The sequence below is a fragment of the Arachis ipaensis genome, chromosome B06, assembly GCF_000816755.2.
Source record: "Arachis ipaensis cultivar K30076 chromosome B06, Araip1.1, whole genome shotgun sequence".
NCBI classification, from domain to species: Eukaryota; Viridiplantae; Streptophyta; class Magnoliopsida; order Fabales; family Fabaceae; genus Arachis; species Arachis ipaensis.
In genome coordinates, this window is record NC_029790.2 from 117,558,916 (window position 1) to 117,578,774 (window position 19,859).

Sequence of the window (19,859 nt, forward strand, 5' to 3'; positions counted from 1 at the left end):
TTTTATTAAATTACTTGGATATATATTACTGATAAAATAAATTCATAAATAGTAAAAACTAAAATTAATAAATTAAATATTACATATCTAATTAAATAGAATTAACTAATAAAGTGAGATCAATTTTTAAATTCTTTTAAAACTAAACTAATCCAATCCTAGTATTAAAATTAAATTATTTAAATAATATCTATGGTATCCAATTCTAGAGTTTGGATGTATATACATCAGAATCATTTTCGTAACGACAACTAACAGAAATAGTTTGACCAGATTGAATATGTAGAATCCACACAAATTCAGACCATCCTCTTTTTAAATAAGTTTTATCATCTGTTATCTATATGATGTGACAGGAAAGAATAACTGTAACACCTTCACTATCAGAATGTCACGCTTCCGGCTGTGCCACTCTGATAGCGAGAATATTATGACGACTTCCATATATATAATGATAAGTTATGAGCCTTGAACTCAAAACCGTATCGCTGTTCTTTTTGAAAACCGGAAAAATATTTTTTCAATAAAACAAACAAGCATATACATATACAAAACTTCTTACTCAAGTAACTTATACATATTATATACATACAAATCATACAACTCCTATCCCTCTTACAAAATTATAATATTAACGGCGAGGGAAGAATAATAACTAAACTAATACATCCATATCGCATAAGCTAAACTCAAAAGTTCTTCAAAAGCTTCTTCGTCCGTTTCCTGAAAAGAGAAGTCTGTAAGGGGGGTGAGAACCTAACCACATGGTTTCACCACGGATTTTTAGAATTTGTTATAAGAAGATATTTAATAAGAAAACTGGTTTCAAGCTCAGTGATTATCGTTATCTTATGAATATTTTGAAAAAAACCCCGACGTTTACTTATCCAAATTCAAAGTTCTTTTCTTTAAATTATAAAGAAATTCCAAAACTCAATAATATGCCATAATATAATCAAATATAGCCCCCCGACCTAGAACAGAATCAAGTCACGGCCTCCTACCCAACATAATATAATCAAACCTCGGCCTCCAGCCCAAACATAATCAACCTCGGCTTCCGGCCCAACCATAATCAACCACACTATCATCAAAGGCATCAATTCATTTATTAATACTCAGTCTCACAATAGAACCAAACACAGACACAAACAATACAAGACAAACACATTTAAGGAGCAGTTATAGCAAGTATTACAATTATCAGTTAATAACAGATAAGCAATTAGGCAGACCAAAACAAATTCAAACTCAAACAAAACATGTAAATGCATATGATGCATGCCTGTCCAACGACTGATGATATCATTTGTCGGTTATATAGCCAATCTGACATGTCCTGGTAGCTAACCTTGGACGGAAATACCCATCGTGGAGTAAGTGGGTCTGAGCTATAACCCCCTTGCTACTACCCGCTTAACCCAAAGCGAGTGGATTAACCACTACTATCGCTACTACCCAGGCGGGTGTTTAAAAGCTCAACCTGGAGCAAGTGGAATAATCCACTACTGCTGCTACCTCCCAGGTGTCATAATCACTGACCTGGACCAAGCGGGATGAATCACAATCCTTACTACTGCTCAGGTATCTCAATCAAGTTCAATTTTATTTTCACATTCATTCTCATTATCATTCAATTATTCAAAAATTATACTCAAAAATCAATCTTCATTCTCACGCTCATTCTCGTCATTCCTCTTATTACTTTCTTCAATAATTCATATTCAAAACATAATTCATTCTTTTATAAATAAATCAAACTTCAAAACGTAACCCTTTTCTTAATAGCTGCAAAAAATCAAATAATAAAAATCCTTAAAAATCTAAATCTTTCTAAATAACCATTTTAAACGAAGTCTCCAATTTTTATAAAAATTTGGACAGCATCTCCTCTAAAATTCGGACTATACCAGCCTTATGGGTCCCATCAAAACCACATTTTCCAATCCGTTCCCAACTAGCTTCAAATATCAAATCTTTTCTGAAATCAAACCAAATTCTAGTTTTGAATCTTTTCTAAAATCAAACATTTCCAAAATTAAACTAAATTCCAACATTAAACGTCTTCCAGTAATTCAAGGAAAATCAATTCAACCATGACCAACTTAACAAACCAAAACAGCAAATCAAAATAACCAGCTTCCTCAATGATTCAATAAATCAATCAAATAGCTAATCACAGCCATCCAAACAATTCAATTCAATTCATAAGACTCACATAATTATAAAAAAATATTTTTCATACTATTATCGATTTATAATAAATCTGAAAAGTAAAACAAGTTTAAGAAAGGTACCCCTACCTCGAACAGTCGAATACCACAAAGGAAAACGGGTCTGAAAACCCTTTTCTCTTTACACGAAATCAATGACATCAAATCGACCATTTTCCATAATTGCGATAGCCATATAAACACCATACAACAATAGTAACTCAACCCTGAGACATTTAATGTTGCGAAAACCTCTATAATATATAATAGAACGGCGACTATAAAGGTTTCGGAGTAAGACAACCTACTGTATTCAGAGAAGAACCCAAAGAACGGAGCGGTTGCAGCTCCGGTGATGACATTCGGTGGGTGGAACGGCGGCATGAAACTCTAGTGGTGACGCAGCGGCATTGAGACAACGTACCGGCCCTTCCTTCTAGCATGCAACAGCACCAACATCCACCACCATCACCTCTCTCTCCAAGTAGACCCAACGGCGATGGCGGTGGCAACCCTGCCGCGGTAGTGACGAAACGGAGGCAGAAAGATCCAGCTCCAATCTGCGACACCATTTTTCCTCCTCCGCGTGCGTCAGCTTCGGTCTCCCTTCTCCGTCGCGTTCTACTCCTCGGCGACAGACCTCCATTGACGGCGATATTGAAGACCTTGATGACGGCGCAGGCAACACGAGCTATTTTTCTCCCCGCGTCTCGACGGCTCTCTTCGCGGTCTTGTTTCCAACGGTGGCTCAGCAGCGATGACGGGTTTGGCGGCAAGCTCCAGGGCGTGACGTGGTACGGTGGCGGCGCGGGTTTCTCGCCTGCGCTGCTTCTTCTCCAATTCTCTTCCGTTTCCTTACTCTCTCGATCTCCATCTCTCTTTTGCTGTCTCTCATGTCTCTTTTCCTTTTCCATTTTTTTCTCCCTTTTTCTTTTGTTTTTGTGTGTGTGCGTTGTAACTGAGAGGGAGAAATGAGGGTGGGGTGATGGTGGATGAGGCGGTGAGGCGGTGGGGTAAAAGGGTTAGGGTTAGGATTTTCAATTTGGTAATTTTTAGGTAATTTAGGTAATTTTAATAGAATTAAGGGTAATAGAGTAATTAAAAACTAATCTTAATTCAATAATAATATCTTTAAATTATAAAATAGAGCTAAAAATCTAATTATTCAAATTAAAGCATATAAAATCCTTATTATCATTCAATTATTAAAACTTTAAATCATAACTAAGAAATTGCTTAATTTATATATAAAATCTCTTAAAAATATAATTTTAATTAAATATAATAAATTATAAATAGATTTATTTTTTAATTATTTTTTTTTAAGAAATTCGGGGTCTTACAATAACCACATTTAGCTCAATAATAAATTCAGCTTCCCTACGAAAGATAACTTTACCCACGTTCTATTAGGTTGGTTATAATATATAAGAAAATCTGACTATCCTTCAGCAAAACGAAATTCACTACCTCTGCTGTGTTAAACTCTTATATCCATATAATTAGCACTCGAATCAACGAAATAACTCAAGATGAAACACGATGGATGTGATGTATTATAAATAATTGCGATAAAAGATAATTTTGCTGTAAGGACAAAAGAAAATAAATTAAGTAAGAACACTCATTATACAATTAAAAGAATAAAAATAAAGTTGGATTTATAAAAGAATGACAAAATTCAAATTTATACCTTAAAAAATCAATTTCAATAAAAAAAACAAAGAATTGAAATAATTAAGAAAAAAAGATTCAAAAACAAAACAAAAAACTTTGGCTCTTAAACTTATACTCATGAACGGTAAATAAAACACTCTATATATACTACTCGTGGAGATATATGAAAGAATCATTGGTGCCAACGCAAATTATATTATAATGATTGACAATTAAATTGATTGATAATTAGTATAATTAGAATGATTATCAATTAATATAATTATAAAAAGATACTTTTCTAAAATAATTTGAAAAGAGAGATGTATGCATATTGGTACCAAAATGCGTCACCTCAACATTCTTGACATCAAAATATAACCTATTGTAGAATAATATAATAAAAATGATTAATTTAAACTGTCTCACAACAAAGAAATTTTTAAGAGTATAATGGCTTACACGAATAAGTACGATGCTAAACAAGCACGGTGGTGAAAAAGACTGATTCTTACACAAAAGAGAAAAGGGATATTAGATTTTGATTTCACAATGATTTATCCTTGAGGTTTGAAGCAATTCCATTTACTTATTTTTTTTATTCTCTTTTGAGGTTTAACATCATGCATTGTCTTTTAAATTGTGATAGATTTAATCATGTTTGCCAAGGATATCAGGAATTTTGTATTGTCATACATAGAAGACATCATACATTTTTATAGAAAGAGCTTCCAAGAATATTCTCCAATACCAATCTCTTCTGATAGTAACTATTCATTGCAGGATAAACAACTAATAATAGATGAACTTAAGTGTAATAGACGTCAATTAGAGACCTTAACATCATTAATGTTGTGCATGGTGACTTTGGTACAAAAGGAAGCTTATGACATAGTTATGAGGGCAATGAATAGTTCCGAGGGAGGATTTTTTTCCCCTTTATGGTCATGGTGATTGCAGTAAAACATTCCTTAACAACTTGATGTAAGCAAAAGTTAGGTTATAGGGTAAAATAGTACTTAATGTGGCTTCCAGTAGAATAGCATCGCTTCTCCTACTAAATGGTAGGACTGAACACTCTAGATTCAAGATACCTCTAACTGTATATGAATATTCTATGTGTAATATCCGACATAACTCACCCTTTGCCAAATTGTTGATAGAGATAGATTTAATAATCTGGGACGAGGCACTTATGCATAGCGAGTATTGTTATGAGGCATTGGATAGATGTTTGAGAGATATTATGAGGTACGCATTAATTGCTAATGGCGAGCATCCATTCGGAGGGAAGGCGGTTGTACTCGGTGGAGACTTTAGACAAATATTGCCTGTAATTACAAGAGAATCTCGACAGAATATAGTGCATGCAACCATAAATTCTTTGTACTCTTAGGATTCTACTGAAGTTCTACGACTATCAAGGAACACGATGCTAACTATGGGATGCAAAAATGATAACCAACAGAAAATCAAGGAATTTAGTGATTGATGATATGAAAAATTGTGTCGGTAAAGAATTTCTCAATCAAATTTCGTTGCAAGTATAGTTCTAAACCAACAAACAATTCTCAATCAAAATTTAATTTGTTTGTCATGAGTACAAACCCCAATAAAAATAACCGAAGTATTTAAACCTCGACTCGTCTCTCAAGGAATTGTAGGAAAGTGTTCATGTTATTGATTATGGGTTGTATATTTTGGGGTTTTGAGTAAGAAACAAGAAAAATAAATGGCAAGAAAGTAAATGAACTCAAATGATAAAAAGGTCTTGGCAAAGGTTGATGGTTAAGGATCTTTATCCTTGTTACTAACCACAATATGATAATTGCAAGGATCAATCCCATTAAGTCATCCTCTAACAAGTAAAGAAAAGTTAAATGAGCTACATTAATCCTAATTCATAAGTCCTAACCATCTCACTAATTAATTTAGTGAAAGCTAGAGTTAATGGACACCAATCATCAATCACTTGGACATTAGTAACTCAAGTTCACCTAAGTTACTATCCCAAGCCAAGAACATAAAAATCTATTCTAACATCCTTCCAAGCATTTTGTCAAACACTTGGAAGGCATAAAAGGAAGGCATCATAAAATTGCAATTATATCAAATCTACAACTACCCAATTACAAGGAATTAACAACGACTCAATCAAACAACAAGGGAATATAAAACATGAATTGCATTAAAAAGGAAATCCAAATCCAACAATAGTGCATCAACATAAAAGAGATATCGAAGGGGAAATTGACAAGAAAACTAAGAGAGCAAGAATATAACAACAAGAAATTGAAAGGAAAAACAAATGAAAACAGAAAATTAAACCTAAATCTAGGAAGATTTAACCTAATCCTAACCTAATTCTAGAGAGAAGAGGGAGCTTATCTCTCTAGAAAACTAACTAAAGGCTCATCATCACTCATCCAAGTGCTCCCCTTGTCCAATCTTCAATTCTGTATGAAATAGTCTCTGGAATCAGTTGGATTTGGGCCTGGGAAGCTCAGAAATTGTCCCCAGCGTTTTCACTTTAATGAGGTCACGTGTGAGCTGCGATGCGTACACATGGGTCATGTGTACGCATCATGTCACGCGTACGCGTCGCCATGCGACTTCATATCCACGCGTGCGCGTCTGTTACACGTGCGCGTCGATGTATGCACTCTAAATCCTTGATTTTCCATGAATTCTCCACTTTGCATGCTTTTCTCTTCACTCCTTTGATCCATTCCTAGCCTTTTCAACCTGAATTCACTAACAAACATATCAAGGCATCTAGTGGAATCAAAGGTGAATTAAAACTAGCAAATTAAAGGCCTAAAAAGCATATTTTTATATTTAATCACAAATTAAGAAAGAATTACAAAATCATGTTATTTCATTGAATAATGTGAGAAAAGTTGATAAAATCCCTTAAATTACGCACAAGATAAACCACAAAATTGGGGTTTATCAGTGATTTGTTGTTAAAAGTTGGTGATGACCTACTAGGAGATAACGTAGATGGAGGGTTCAAAATTGAGATGTTTATGAATATGATAGTTTCAAATTTGGAACAGGCATTTGATGAGTTAATTAACTTTGTCTTTCCAAAATTGGGGCATAGCTATTTGTTGAGCAATTACTTTAACAATCGAACAATACTAGCACCGACCTTAGACATTGTTGACAAGATAAATAGTCAACTACTGTCAATTATTTTTGGTGATAAAAAGGTGTATCTTAGTTCAGATAATCTTTGTGTTGAGGAAGGTAATATGAAAAGCCACTTGAAATTCTTTGATCCAGAAGTATCGAATGCTTTTAATTGTTCTAATCTTTCACCTCATATGCTCACACTTAAGATTGGTGTTCCGGTGATGCTATTTAGGAACATAGACTAGTCAAATGGCCTATGAAATGGTACATGCCTACAGGGTAGAAGACTTGAAAATCATTTGGTTGAATGTGAAATACTAACAGAGTCCAAAATAGGAGAAATTGCATTAATCCCAAGAATGAATATGGTTCCAAATAATGATAGCATTTCAATCAACTTTCAGAGAAGACAATTTTCATTGATAGTGTCTTTTGGTATGACAATCAACAAGGTTCAAGGACAGACGTTGAAACCCGTGGGTCTTTACTTACCGAGACCAATTTTTACGCATGGACAGTTATATGTGACGCTTTCAAGAGTTAAGAGCAAACAATGGATAAAGATTTTAATTCAGAATTATGAGGGGTCTTTGAGAATTGCATGATTAGAGTTGTATATAGAGCAGTCTTTGATAAATTGAGATAATCATATACTGTTTAATCAATTAGTATCTCTTTGTTGTGAATTGTGTTTTTTCAATTTTTTTTAATAGTTCGATATAAATTTTTATAAAAATATTTAAATTTTATTTGATATAGAAATATAGATACAGCCTATAGATGTGCAACGATCAGTATTAAAGTAAAAAAAAATGCGTACACACATTTTCTCATATAAATTAAGACATTTATTTATTGTATATTACGACTTTTTTTAATTAATCAAATTATCTTGTGAATTTCTTAGTTATGTACTTTTGTTTTAATATTGGCATGAATAAAAAGAAATAAATTGAACTTAATTTAAAATTAAATATGTTAAAAAAATATTTTTTTATTAAAAATACCTCAAATATAGATAAAATATTAAACATTATTGTGCATTTCATGGGTACATATACTAGTCTTATCTTATAACAGGTAGCAATCTAAATTTCTAATGTTAAAAATATTGACATGACACGTTTTGATATCAGTATACATATCTCTCTTTTAGAATATTTTAAGAAAGTGTATTCTTTAGAATTATACAAAAATTAATGGTTAATGACTAAAATTTTACTAATTATCAATTATTCTAATAAATTTAATTTATATCTTTTTTTACTCGATNAACTTTATTTAAAAATAAAAAAATAATTAAAAAGATGACTTACCATCTATTCCGAGGGTTACCTGAAACTGTAGGTCGATCTCGGATGAGATCTTCTGTGCTGGTCGGAGATGATGTGTCTGGCTGGTGAGTGGCGGCCGGAGCTGTCGTGTCCGACTTGTGCGACTGGCTGCACTGCTGATCCTTTGCCACCGGAGGGTGGGGGATACCTGCAAGAGACTCTGATGCTTAAGTTAGCATGGGTATTAAACAGGTTTTTAGTAGAATCGGAGTATGAGTTATACTTGTGTGCTCCAGTGTATTTATAATGGTGAGAAGTGACCTTCTTAGATAAGATAAGTTAGTTATCTTATCTTATCTTATCTTATCTTATCTTATCTTATCTTTGGGTGAGGTCAGCTTATCTTCAATGGAACCGTCCCTTATCTCTATAGGCCTGGGCGGCCTTTGGATTTGGGTCGTATTCCTTGAGTTGGGCCCTTTTTGGGCTTTCCTGTCGATTTGGTCGACCTCTTTTGTAAAGAGGTCGGATAGTTTGACCTGAAGAGGTCAGTCGCTTTGTCTCCGATCATCCCAGGTCGGATAGCTCGACCCAGGGTATGAACAGTGCCCCTGCTTGAGCTCGGTCTTTTTGTTGAGGTCGAGTCCTTGACTTCGGTCCTTCTCTAGTGAAGCCGAACTCAAGCATTTTGTCGATTCCTTTCTTTGTAGAGTCTTTTTGAATGTGGAACGTTTTCCTTTAAAAGCGCGCGCTTTTATATCAGCGCTTTGGGAACGTGCGAGGGTTTAATACCCTCATTAATTGACTTCAAATGCCCCGTTTCCTTTGGTTTTTGTTTTGAATTTTGCCATCAGAAACGGTTTCTCTTCTTCGTTCTTCTTCGTAACCTCTCTCTTTGCTCTCTCATTTTCTGTTTTCCCTAGAGTTTCACAGTTTCTTCCTGCGATGCCTGCTCTACTACCGCTTTCTGTGGAAAAAGGAGTGATTCTGGATTTCTCCCTTCGTCTTCTTCCGGTGAATTCTTTTCCATTCGAGGGGTGGCTCTGTTGCTTCTTGCTCTTCAGCTTTCTTTCGAGGTTTTCTTCTATTTTCCAGGTTCAATTTTTTCCTCCTCTCTCATTTTTATGTCTAATTTTGAGAAAGTTTGATTTTTGTTTGGAGAAAGTTTGGATCTTGCTTCTTTTACTGCGCCTGATTGTTGCGTGTTCTGGAGTTTCTTCGTCTTTTGTATGAATTTCTTCGCCTTTCTTGTTGCTTGATGCTTTTAGGGTTTTTGCATATTGTCGCCATTTCTGCTTGTGCTTCTGATGATGGTTTTTGTTTGGTTCACCAAAAGTTGTGTCTTTGATGATTCTCTGCTTTGGCTATGTTTTTTGCTGATAGACTGTAGAAAGATAGTGGCTTAAATGTTTTTACTTTCCTTGTTTTATTTGAAACCTTCTTTTCTTGTTTGATGAATGCCAGGACGTAAGCCGTAGAAACTTCCTGAAACCTTGCTTTATTACTGCCTCCAAAGGATGCCCCAGGGCTTTGGTTTGAGTCTTGGGATTTTCCTTTTCTGTTTGTTCGCCTGTATCATATTAGTCGAGTTGTTTTGCCCTTCGTCTGAGATGTTTTTTGGTAATCCAATCTTCTTTTCTTATTTGTAGGATTAGTCGGCCTCATGTCTTCTCGTAATAACATTGTAGAGGTGTCTTCCAAAGTTCCCGAGGGGATGTCTGATTGGCTGGACTCCCTTGTCTTAATGTGTGTCTGAAGAACTGGAAGATTGATGGTTTAGAGGTCATAGTAAACTTTTGTTGTAAGTATAGTTACTAAACTAAGCAATCAACCTTTCTTACAAACGTTTTGGTTGTCACAAGTAACAAAACCTAAATAAATTGATAACCGAAGTATTCAAACCTCGGGTCATCTTCTCAAGGAACTGTAGGGAAGTATGTTCTTATTATTGGTTATGAAGATTGTAAAGTGGGGTTTTGAGAAGGAGGAGCGAATAGTTTAATTAGCAAATAAAGTAAATGAAGAACAAGCAATTTAAATGGCAAGTAAAATAAATAAATGACTGTAAATAAACTTTTGGCAATGTATGAAAAATTGGAGGTCCTATCCTAGTTACCTTATCAATGATGATGAGAATTGAATCTTAATTCCACTTTGTTAACCTTTACTAAGATAAAGGAAGGTCAAGGGATTAATTGGTTTGATCTTTGGATCCTATTTATTTCCTAAGAAAAGATTGGGATTATTGAAGTTCAGTTTAATTAACAAAGATAACAATTATCATTCATGTTTGAGTTTGATAACTTCTGAGTTACTGATTTCTTAACCAAGACCAAAAGGAGAAAAGTAAATCCTGGAATAAAAATGCCTTCAGATTGGGAATAATAGCAACATCAATAAAAGAAAGCAATATTAAACTGAAATACCTCAAATAACATTAATTCAAAGAGTAATCTGTAACATGGAAGAATTTATAAATTAAATTGCAAAAGTAAATAAAAGTGAATATTGAACCTAATAAGGAGATAATCCTGAAAGCGAATAAAATCCTAATTCTAAATCCTAATCCTAAAGAGAGAAGAGAGAGGAGAGAACCTCTCTCTAAACTAAATCTAAATCATGAAAACTAACTAAAGTGGAGACTCTCCTTGAATGGATGCATTTCCTCACTTCATAACCTCTGGTCTATGCCTTCTGGACTTGGATTTGGGCCAAAAAGGGGTCTCAGAATTTGCTGGGAGCGTTTTCTGCAATTTTTGGTGCGTGGCCTCTGTCACGCGTCCGCGTGGGTCACGCGGTCGCGTCATTCAGAGTTTTCCTTGTCACGCGGTCGTGTCAGTCATGCGACCGCGTCATATGTGTTCTGCTCGAGGCGCGCGGTCGCGTCAGTCATACGGCCGCGTCGCTACTTCTTCGCGCTTGGCATGCGTCCGCGTTGCCCATGCGATCGCGTGGATGCCAGTTTCTCCAAAAACTCTGTTTTGTGCTTACCTTCCATTTTTGTATGTTTCCTTTTCATCCTTTAAGTCATTCCTGCCTTAGAAGATTTGAAACTACTCAACACACTAATCACGACATCGAATGGAAATAAAGGTAATTAAAATAATTAATTTTAAAGCATAGGAAACATGTTTTTCACATACATCACATAATAAGGAAGGAAAAGTAAAACCATGCAATTAATATGAATAAGTGGGTGAAGGATTGAATAAATCACTCAAATTAAGCACAAAATATATCATAAAATATGGGTTTATCAACCTCCCCACACTTAAACAATAGCATGTCCTCATGCTAAGCCCAAGAGTAATGTTAGGTTAAAGTGGTGGAATTCCATGCAATGCAATCTAATCTAAATGCAACTACCTAAATGAATGATGCATTTCTAATTTTTATTCACTTGTATATAAAGTTTGCATGTAGTTGAATTAATTCACATTCTCAAGGAGTCATATATATATATATATATATATATATATATATAGCCAAACCTTAGATAGTTGATAAAGTGCCTTTACAATTGAAATGGGAGAGAAAAATATTTTATAAACTTGCAAGATAATTAATAATTTCAACAGAGATATATGTTAATGAGCTATTGAACCCTCACTGGATGTTGTGTTTACTCTCTAGTCACTCAGTGTTTATTGGGTTAATCACTCTATTCTTCTTTTTATTCTTTCTTTCTATAACTTTGTTCTTCATCTAACCAATCAACAATTATAGAATATAGACATACCAAAAATCATGAGGTCTTTAGTTAAGGTTGTAATGAGGCCAAGGTAAAGGTAATGGTATATATATAAGGCTAAGTGAGCTAATAAGTGAATCCTTAATTAGTCTAAGATCTCACCTAACATACATACTTTGTAAAGCAAAGCTTCTTTACCTATTTTTCCATATTTTCCCACTTTTGATGTTACATGCTCGTGCCTTAATATTTATTTTTATCCCATGTGCAATGCTTTATTTCACATTTGGGGAATTCTTTTGTGTCCCCTTTATTTAAATACTGAAAATTAAATTTTTTTAATGCACATGGTAATTCAATTATTTTGATTTTACATGAGCATGCTTCCCAAAACTTTTATTTTGAATTATTTTATTCTTTTCAACTTTTCTACCTTTTGTTTTTATCATCCATGTTTCCAATAGGTTTTTCCACATTTAAACCATACATACTTCCTATCTTAAGCTAACCAAGGATTCAACTTGGGATTTTTATTTTGTTTTTCTGCTTAAGGCTAGTAATGTGGTTTATAGAAAAAAAAGGGATTTAAAGGCTCAAGGGGGCTAACAAGGGTGATGTAAAAGGGTAGGCTATTTTGGGATAAGTGAGCTAAAGATCAAATAATGGCCTCAATCACTCTCTTGGTATGTATTTCTATTCTACAATTGGACATATAGATTAAAACAAAGTAAAGAGCACCAGAATAAATAAGAAGGGTGGAACACACAGGAATAAAAATTATGGTTTGAATGTAACCATACAATTAAGCTCAAAATTCACAGGCTGTGTATTCTCTAGCTCAAAAATCATTTATCACTTATGTATGTCATGCAGGTTTAGTTAAAAATTCCCATTATTCTCAATGTAAAACTTATTTTGAATGGCTTTAAAGTTTGTGTTTCTCCTTGATGAAATGATGTTAACTAACTAACATATAATGCTATATATACAAGGTGTGTGGATTATTTCTATTATGTTCAAGTCCCTAGTTTACTTCTTTTTATATTTTTCAATATAAACTAAGCTATCTTATGCTAAAAAGGGTAAACTATACTAATTAATCCACATTTTCTATAACTAATAAGTTAGAGTTGCAACTAAACTAAATGGCTAAAATATGAACTAAAGTGCAACATAGAATAAATAAATAAAAATAGCAATATATATAAGTACTGAGAAAATAAAAATAAAAATAAAAATACAGAAAAGTAGCAAAATAAATAAAAAAAAGAGTATGTAGTGGTTCACCAAAAAAAAAAAAAAGGCCAGAGATGGCGACCTCCCCACCCTTAAAATGAAGCATCGTCCCTGATGCTCACTCAAGCAGGGTGTGAAGGGGTGTCATCACTGGAAGGGTGGGTAGCTGGAGTCTCTGTGGTGGTGGTCTAAGGATCTGGCTGCTGCAAAGGAGGTGCTGACTGAATAGGGATCTCGGGGTCTACTGCCTGAATCTGAGGCGGAGCCTCCTGATGTGATGCGGCCTGCTCTGTGCCTACCTGCGCAGCCTCGCTTTGTGGATGGGTCTCTGCCTCGTGATCATCCGCCTCCTCCTCAGATGCCTCGGATGGTGTGTCAGGCTCGGAGCGGATGTCGCCAGAGCGTATCATCAGCTTCAGGTGCTTATAGCGTCGCTTGTTGCGATGCTCCATCTGGTCAAGCCGTCGAAACAGGCGATGCACTAGATGATAGATGGGCTCTGGGGCAGGTGGAGGTGCAGTGGTGGTGGCAGGGGTAGCTGTAGAGGAAGAGGGGCCGACAGATGGTGTGGCTGTCTCAGCAGCAGCAGTGAGGAAAGGAGGTTTGTAGCCCAAAGCCAGAAAGTTCCTGCTGTGAGGGATAATCTTCTTGCATTCTGCAGCAGGTAGCTTTTCATCAGCATCCTCCCAAGGCACGTCAGCTCAACGGCCTAGCTGTGTAATCAGATAAGGAAAGGGAAGAGTGCCTCGGACGTGGACCCTGGCCATATAGTATCGGATAAAGCGTGGCAGGTACAGGTCCTTACCCTCCATCACACACCATAGGAGGGTGATCATAGCGGCTGGTATCTCAATCTCGTGAGTACTCGGCATAATGAAGTTGCTAAGTATCTGATGCTATAGCCGAGCCTCATCATTCAGGTAAATCCGCTTGATTCCCTTTGGCATGGTGGTGTTCTGACCCATAATCTAAGAAACGGTCGGGTCAAGGGCTATCCGGGCCTTGACTGCATCCCAATCAAATCGCATGAAGCGCATATCTTCTTCAGCTTTCTGATAACCATCCAACTGATCAGTTTTAGGCAGAAGCTTCAGAACATCTTCAATGGCCTCTTCAGTGACCAGAATCTGCTTTCCTCTAAGGTTCACTGCATCTAGGGAGGTTTTGAAGTAATTGCAGTAGAATTCCCTAACCCAAGATGCATTGACCTCAGTCAGGTTTCTCTCCAGGAAGAACCAGCCTCTTTGTTTGATCTGATCAGAGGTGTATTGCTAGAGTTCTTCTGGGATTTTCAAGGTCCTCTCCAGGTACAGATTCCTGGAGGTTGCAAACACCGGATACTTCAGCTCACAGTATCGGTTTGCAAACTTTATTGGATCAGTGGCAGGGATTAGCTGGTCGGCCTTCTCCTGCGGGGTAAAATTTTTCTCCCGCAAGGAGTCATCGTGCATTATATCCATAATGGACATGGAGGATTCTCCTCTTTTCCGTTTGCCAGTAGTAGCCTTTTCTTTTCCTTTTCTCTGGCTGGCAGACATCCTGAAAAATAGAAAATCAGGATATAGTGAAAACAGGAAACAAATAGGCAAATAATCAAAAGAAACACAAAGTGGCAAAGGAGCAAAAGGATAAAGAAAATGAGTTAAGTAAATGTGAATTAAGGATTGTATAGGAGTTAAAAGTCCGAAAAGGAGAATTCACAATCCAAAATATAATTGAATTCATGTTAAATAGAAAAATTAACAGTATGCCATTGTTAGAAGGTTAAAAGAAAGTGAAAAAAAAAATCAGAAGAGAAGTTTTGAAAGGTTAGTTTGGTTAGAATTGAAAAAGAGTTTAGGAAGTTAACATTAGTGAGTTAGTAAAAAGTGGGTTAAAGTAAGTGGCATAATAAAAATATTCCAAGTAACAAGTATTCACAGTTAGAATCTATAAGTAACTCATATCCAAATAAGGAAAACAGGTTGATGATGATTCAAATAGATATAGAAATAGAAAAAATTAGAATCAAACATAAAAAATGCAAATTATGAACCAGAAAATAAAAAAGAATAAAAAAGCTTGCCCTGGCATTCATGAATTGTTTTGGTTATATATAAGGAAAACACAGTTAAAAATGTCAAAATCAAGACATGAATGGAAATATTTTACAGAGATTTGGACAGTATTCCGGCTAAAATTGGATTGTCTCGGAAAATAAACAACAACAGAATAGTTCATATGAATCAAAAAGACAGCTACAATTACATATAAGGAATAAGAACATGAAAAATCAGAGTAAAGAGCAGCATGAAACAAGAAATTACAGCATATGAACAAAACTAACATCACAGCAACAACAGAATTGCAAAAATAATGAAACAAGAAACACGAACAGTGCAATTAAACAGACCTAAATCCAGTAACCACATCCTAGGCTACCTAACAACCTAAAATCCACTACAACATGCATATCTAACTAGCCTAATGACGAACATAAACAGAAAAATATGAATTAACTATGAAGGATAGAAGGGTGGCATTCGTCGGAACCTGGTAGGCGTAAGAAAGAGAGTGGGGCAGAGAGGTGGCTGGGGATGACGGCGGTGGCGTCCGGCGCGGTGGAAGAGGGGTAGGGTTTCGCGTGGCTGGGTGTTATCAAATTTGAATTCACGCGATCGCGTGGGGCACGCGGTCGCGTGGCTGGGGTGAAATGGGGGTCGACGCGATCGCGTGAGTGGTGCGATCGCGTGGAGGGCAAAAAGAGTGAATGACGCGATCGCCTGAGGCATGCGATCGCATCGCTGGAATTTGTGCGAAACGCACAATTCCAACGTCGTTTCAGCGCAACTCTCTGTCTCCTTTGGGGTGTTTGTGCAATCCATGCGACGCGATCGCGTCGCTCACGCTGTCGCGTGGGATTGAGGTTGTGTAAGTGACGCGATCGCGTGGGTCATTTGTGCAAAATGCACAATGGCCGCACGATTCTAGCCTAACTTTCTGGACGTTGGATCTTTACGCCGATATCCAGGGCACGCGGCCGTGTGAATGACGCGGTCGCGTGGGAAGTATTTTTCGCAACTTGACGCGATCGCATGAATGATGCGGTCGCGTCGCGCACCCTTTTTTTTATGCAGTATGCAGCATGCAATGATTAATATGAATGCAATGCAAAACTCCAGGTTCAATATAATAAAATGAAATAAAACTTGAAAACAAATAAAACTAAATAAAATTAAAAAAGGGACGATCATACCATGGTGGGTTGTCTCCCACCTAGCACTTTTAGTTAAAGTCCTTAAGTTGGACATTGGATGAGCTTCCTGTTATGGCGGCTTATGCTTAAATTCATCCAGAAATCTCCAACAATGCTTGGAATGCCAATAGCCTCCGGGGCCCCAAACTAGGCATGTGAAGCTTCTGAGCAGCTTCAAATAGATTGTCAGGCTCCCGGGGTGATGATTGTCAGCATAGATTCCAGGATCCCAAACTTTGCTTTTAAATCCACCTTTGTCTTGATCTATACTTTTCCATCTGGGCGGTTTAGAAATTAGATTCTCACCAGGATAACCAAACGTTTTCCGAGATCCATCCGATTGATCATGATGCCAATCCGTGCACTTCGAGTTGAAGCGTGGAACCTTATTGAACCTTGTGCACTAGCTCTGAGTACGAGCCATTTCCCGCTTACTCTTAAAGCCGCAGAGAGCTCTAAGCTGGCCATCTGTTTCAAGCAAACCATATTCAAATGGAAAAATACAGTTAAAGGTTAAGGATTGTACCCACTTAAAACTTGTATTGGGTGGTAATGGCCTTGGGATAGGTGGTTCCAGTGGTTTTGTGAGTTCTACTCCCTTGTGCTCTTCTGTGAAATTCTCCACTTCCTTGCAATATTCTTCAAATGTATCCATGTCCTGATCAAAGCCATCTATGTCTTCCTCATCACTTAAGTCATAGACTGGAGGTTGAGAAAAATCTACCTCCGTATCATCTTCGTATTTACTTGGGGAAGATTCTTCGATCTCAAAGAATTCGCTTGCGGATGCAAGCTCATTACTAGGAGAACTTGACTTGTGACTATCATCATCAAGGAAATTTGCTTCTTGGGTTATTCTGTCTAGTTCTTCATGAAAGACTTGCTCTGGGGATTGCGCACAATCCTCCTTAGCATCAATTGTAACATCCTTGACAGAATGCTCCACAACTTTGGATTCCCATGGAGGTTCAGCGTCTCCTAAGTCTTCAACCAACTCTTCTTTTTCAATAATGACAGCTTCCTCTACTTGTTCCAGTACGAAACCATGCTCTGTCTTGTCTGCTGGAGTTTCTAGTATCTCCTTCATGCTACGCTCTTCGTTAGATTGTCCACATGGGGTTGTGGGAGGTTCTTGAATATTCGAATATCTAGAAGATAATTGACTTACTGCTTGCTCTAGTTGATGAAGGGTTGTTTGAAGTTGATTTACTGTTTCTTTGAGGCGAACCTCTGATTCTCGGGGTGATAGATTTGGATATGGTACATGGGGAAGTGGTGATGTTTGGGAGTGATTAGATTGGAACTGGGGTAAATGAGGATCATACGGTGGTGAATGGTGAAAAGGAGCTTGTGAGTGTGGTGGTTCGAAGTTATGTTGAGAGGATGGTCTATAAGCACAGGGTGGGGCTTGTTGGTAATTACAAGGTTGTCCACCACGTCTATTTGCTTGGTATGCATTGTAGAATGGTCTTTGTCCATGATATCTTGGAGGGTGTTGTTGCCTAAAGGGTTGATCAGATCCTCTTGGCTCCATCCATCTTTGATTGTTCTGACCTTGATGCATGTTCCTGTTATAACTTCCATTCCTTTCAATAACATTAGAACCAAACTCAAAGCGAAAGGGGTGAGAATTCATAGTAGCTAAAACAAAATAAAGAGGGGAAAAATAAAGACAAATAAACAAGTAAAAGAAAATATTTACAATAACCAATAATAAGGCACACGATTGCAGTTCCCCGGCAATGGCGCCACTTTGAAGAACTGGAAGATTGATGGTTTAGAGGTCATAGTAAACTCTCGTTGTAAGTATAGTTACTAAACCAAGCAATCAACCTTTCTTACAAACGTTTTGGTTGTCACAAGTAACAAACTCCTAAATAAATTGATAACCGAAGTATTCAAACCTCGGGTCGTCTTCTCAAGGAACTGCAGGGAAGTATGTTCTTATTATTGGTTATGGAGATTGTAAATTGGGGTTTTGAGAAGGAGGAGCGAATAGTTTAATTAGCAAATAAAGTAAATGAAGAACAAGCAATTTAAATGGCAAGTAAAATAAATAAATGACTGTAAATAAACTTTTGGCAAGGTATGAGAAATTGGAGGTCCTATCCTAGTTACCTTATCAATGATGATGAGAATTGAATCTTAATTCCACTTTGTTAACCTTTACTAAGATAAAGGAAGGTCAAGGGATTAATTGGTTTGATCTTCGGATCCTATTTATTTCCTAAGAAAAGATTGGGATTATTGAAGTTCAGTTTAATTAACAAAGATAACAATTATCATTCATGTTTGAGTTTGATAACTCCTGAGTTACTGATTTCTTAACCAAGACCAAAAGGAGAAAAGTAAATCTACTGGAATAAAAATGCCTTCAGATTGGGAATAATAGCAACATCAATAAAAGAAAGCAATATTAAACTGAAATACCTCAAATAACATTAATTCAAAGAGTAATCTGTAACATGGAAGAATTTATAAATTAAATTGCAAAAGTAAATAAAAGGGAATATTGAACCTGATAAGGAGATAATCCTGAAAGCAAATAAAATCCTAATTCTAAATCCTAATCCTAAAGAGAGAAGAGAGAGCAGAGAACCTCTCTCTAAACTAAATCTAAATCATGAAAACTAACTAAAGTGGAGACTCTCCTTGAATGGATGCATTTCCTCACTTCATAACCTCTGGTCTATGCCTTCTGGACTTGGATTTGGGCCAAAAAGGGGCCTCAGAATTCGCTGGGAGCGTTTTCTGCAATTTCTGGTGCGTGGCCTCTGTCACGCATCCGCGTGGGTCACGCGGTCGCGCCATTAGGAGTTTTTCTTGTCACGCGGTCGCGTCAGTCATGCGACCGCGTCATATGTGTTCTGCTCGAGGCGCGCAGTCGCGTCAGTCATGCGGCCGCGTCGCTACTTCTTCGCGCTTGGCATGCGTTCGTGTCGCCCATGCGATCGCGTGGATGCCAGTTTCTCCAAAAAATCTGTTTTGTGCTTTCCTTCCATTTTTGTATGTTTTCTTTTCATCCTTTAAGTCATTCCTGCCTTAGAAGATTTGAAACTACTCAACACACTAATCACGACATCGAATGGAAATAAAGGTAATTAAAATAATTAATTTTAAAGTATAGGAAACATGTTTTTCACATACATCACATAATAAGGAAGGGAAAGTAAAACCATGCAATTAATATGAATAAGTGGATGAAGGATTGAATAAATCACTCAAATTAAGCACAAAATATATCATAAAATATGGGTTTATCAGTGTCTCTGTCGTGGATGCTGAATTTTGTGTAGAGCTGAGGAAACGTCATAGGATTTGTGGTAGCGGTGCCCGGAGAGGGATTATGAGTTTGTAGCTCCCGACTTTGACGAGAGGGTTTGTTTTCCTACTTCTGTCGAGGGGAGCGTCCCTTT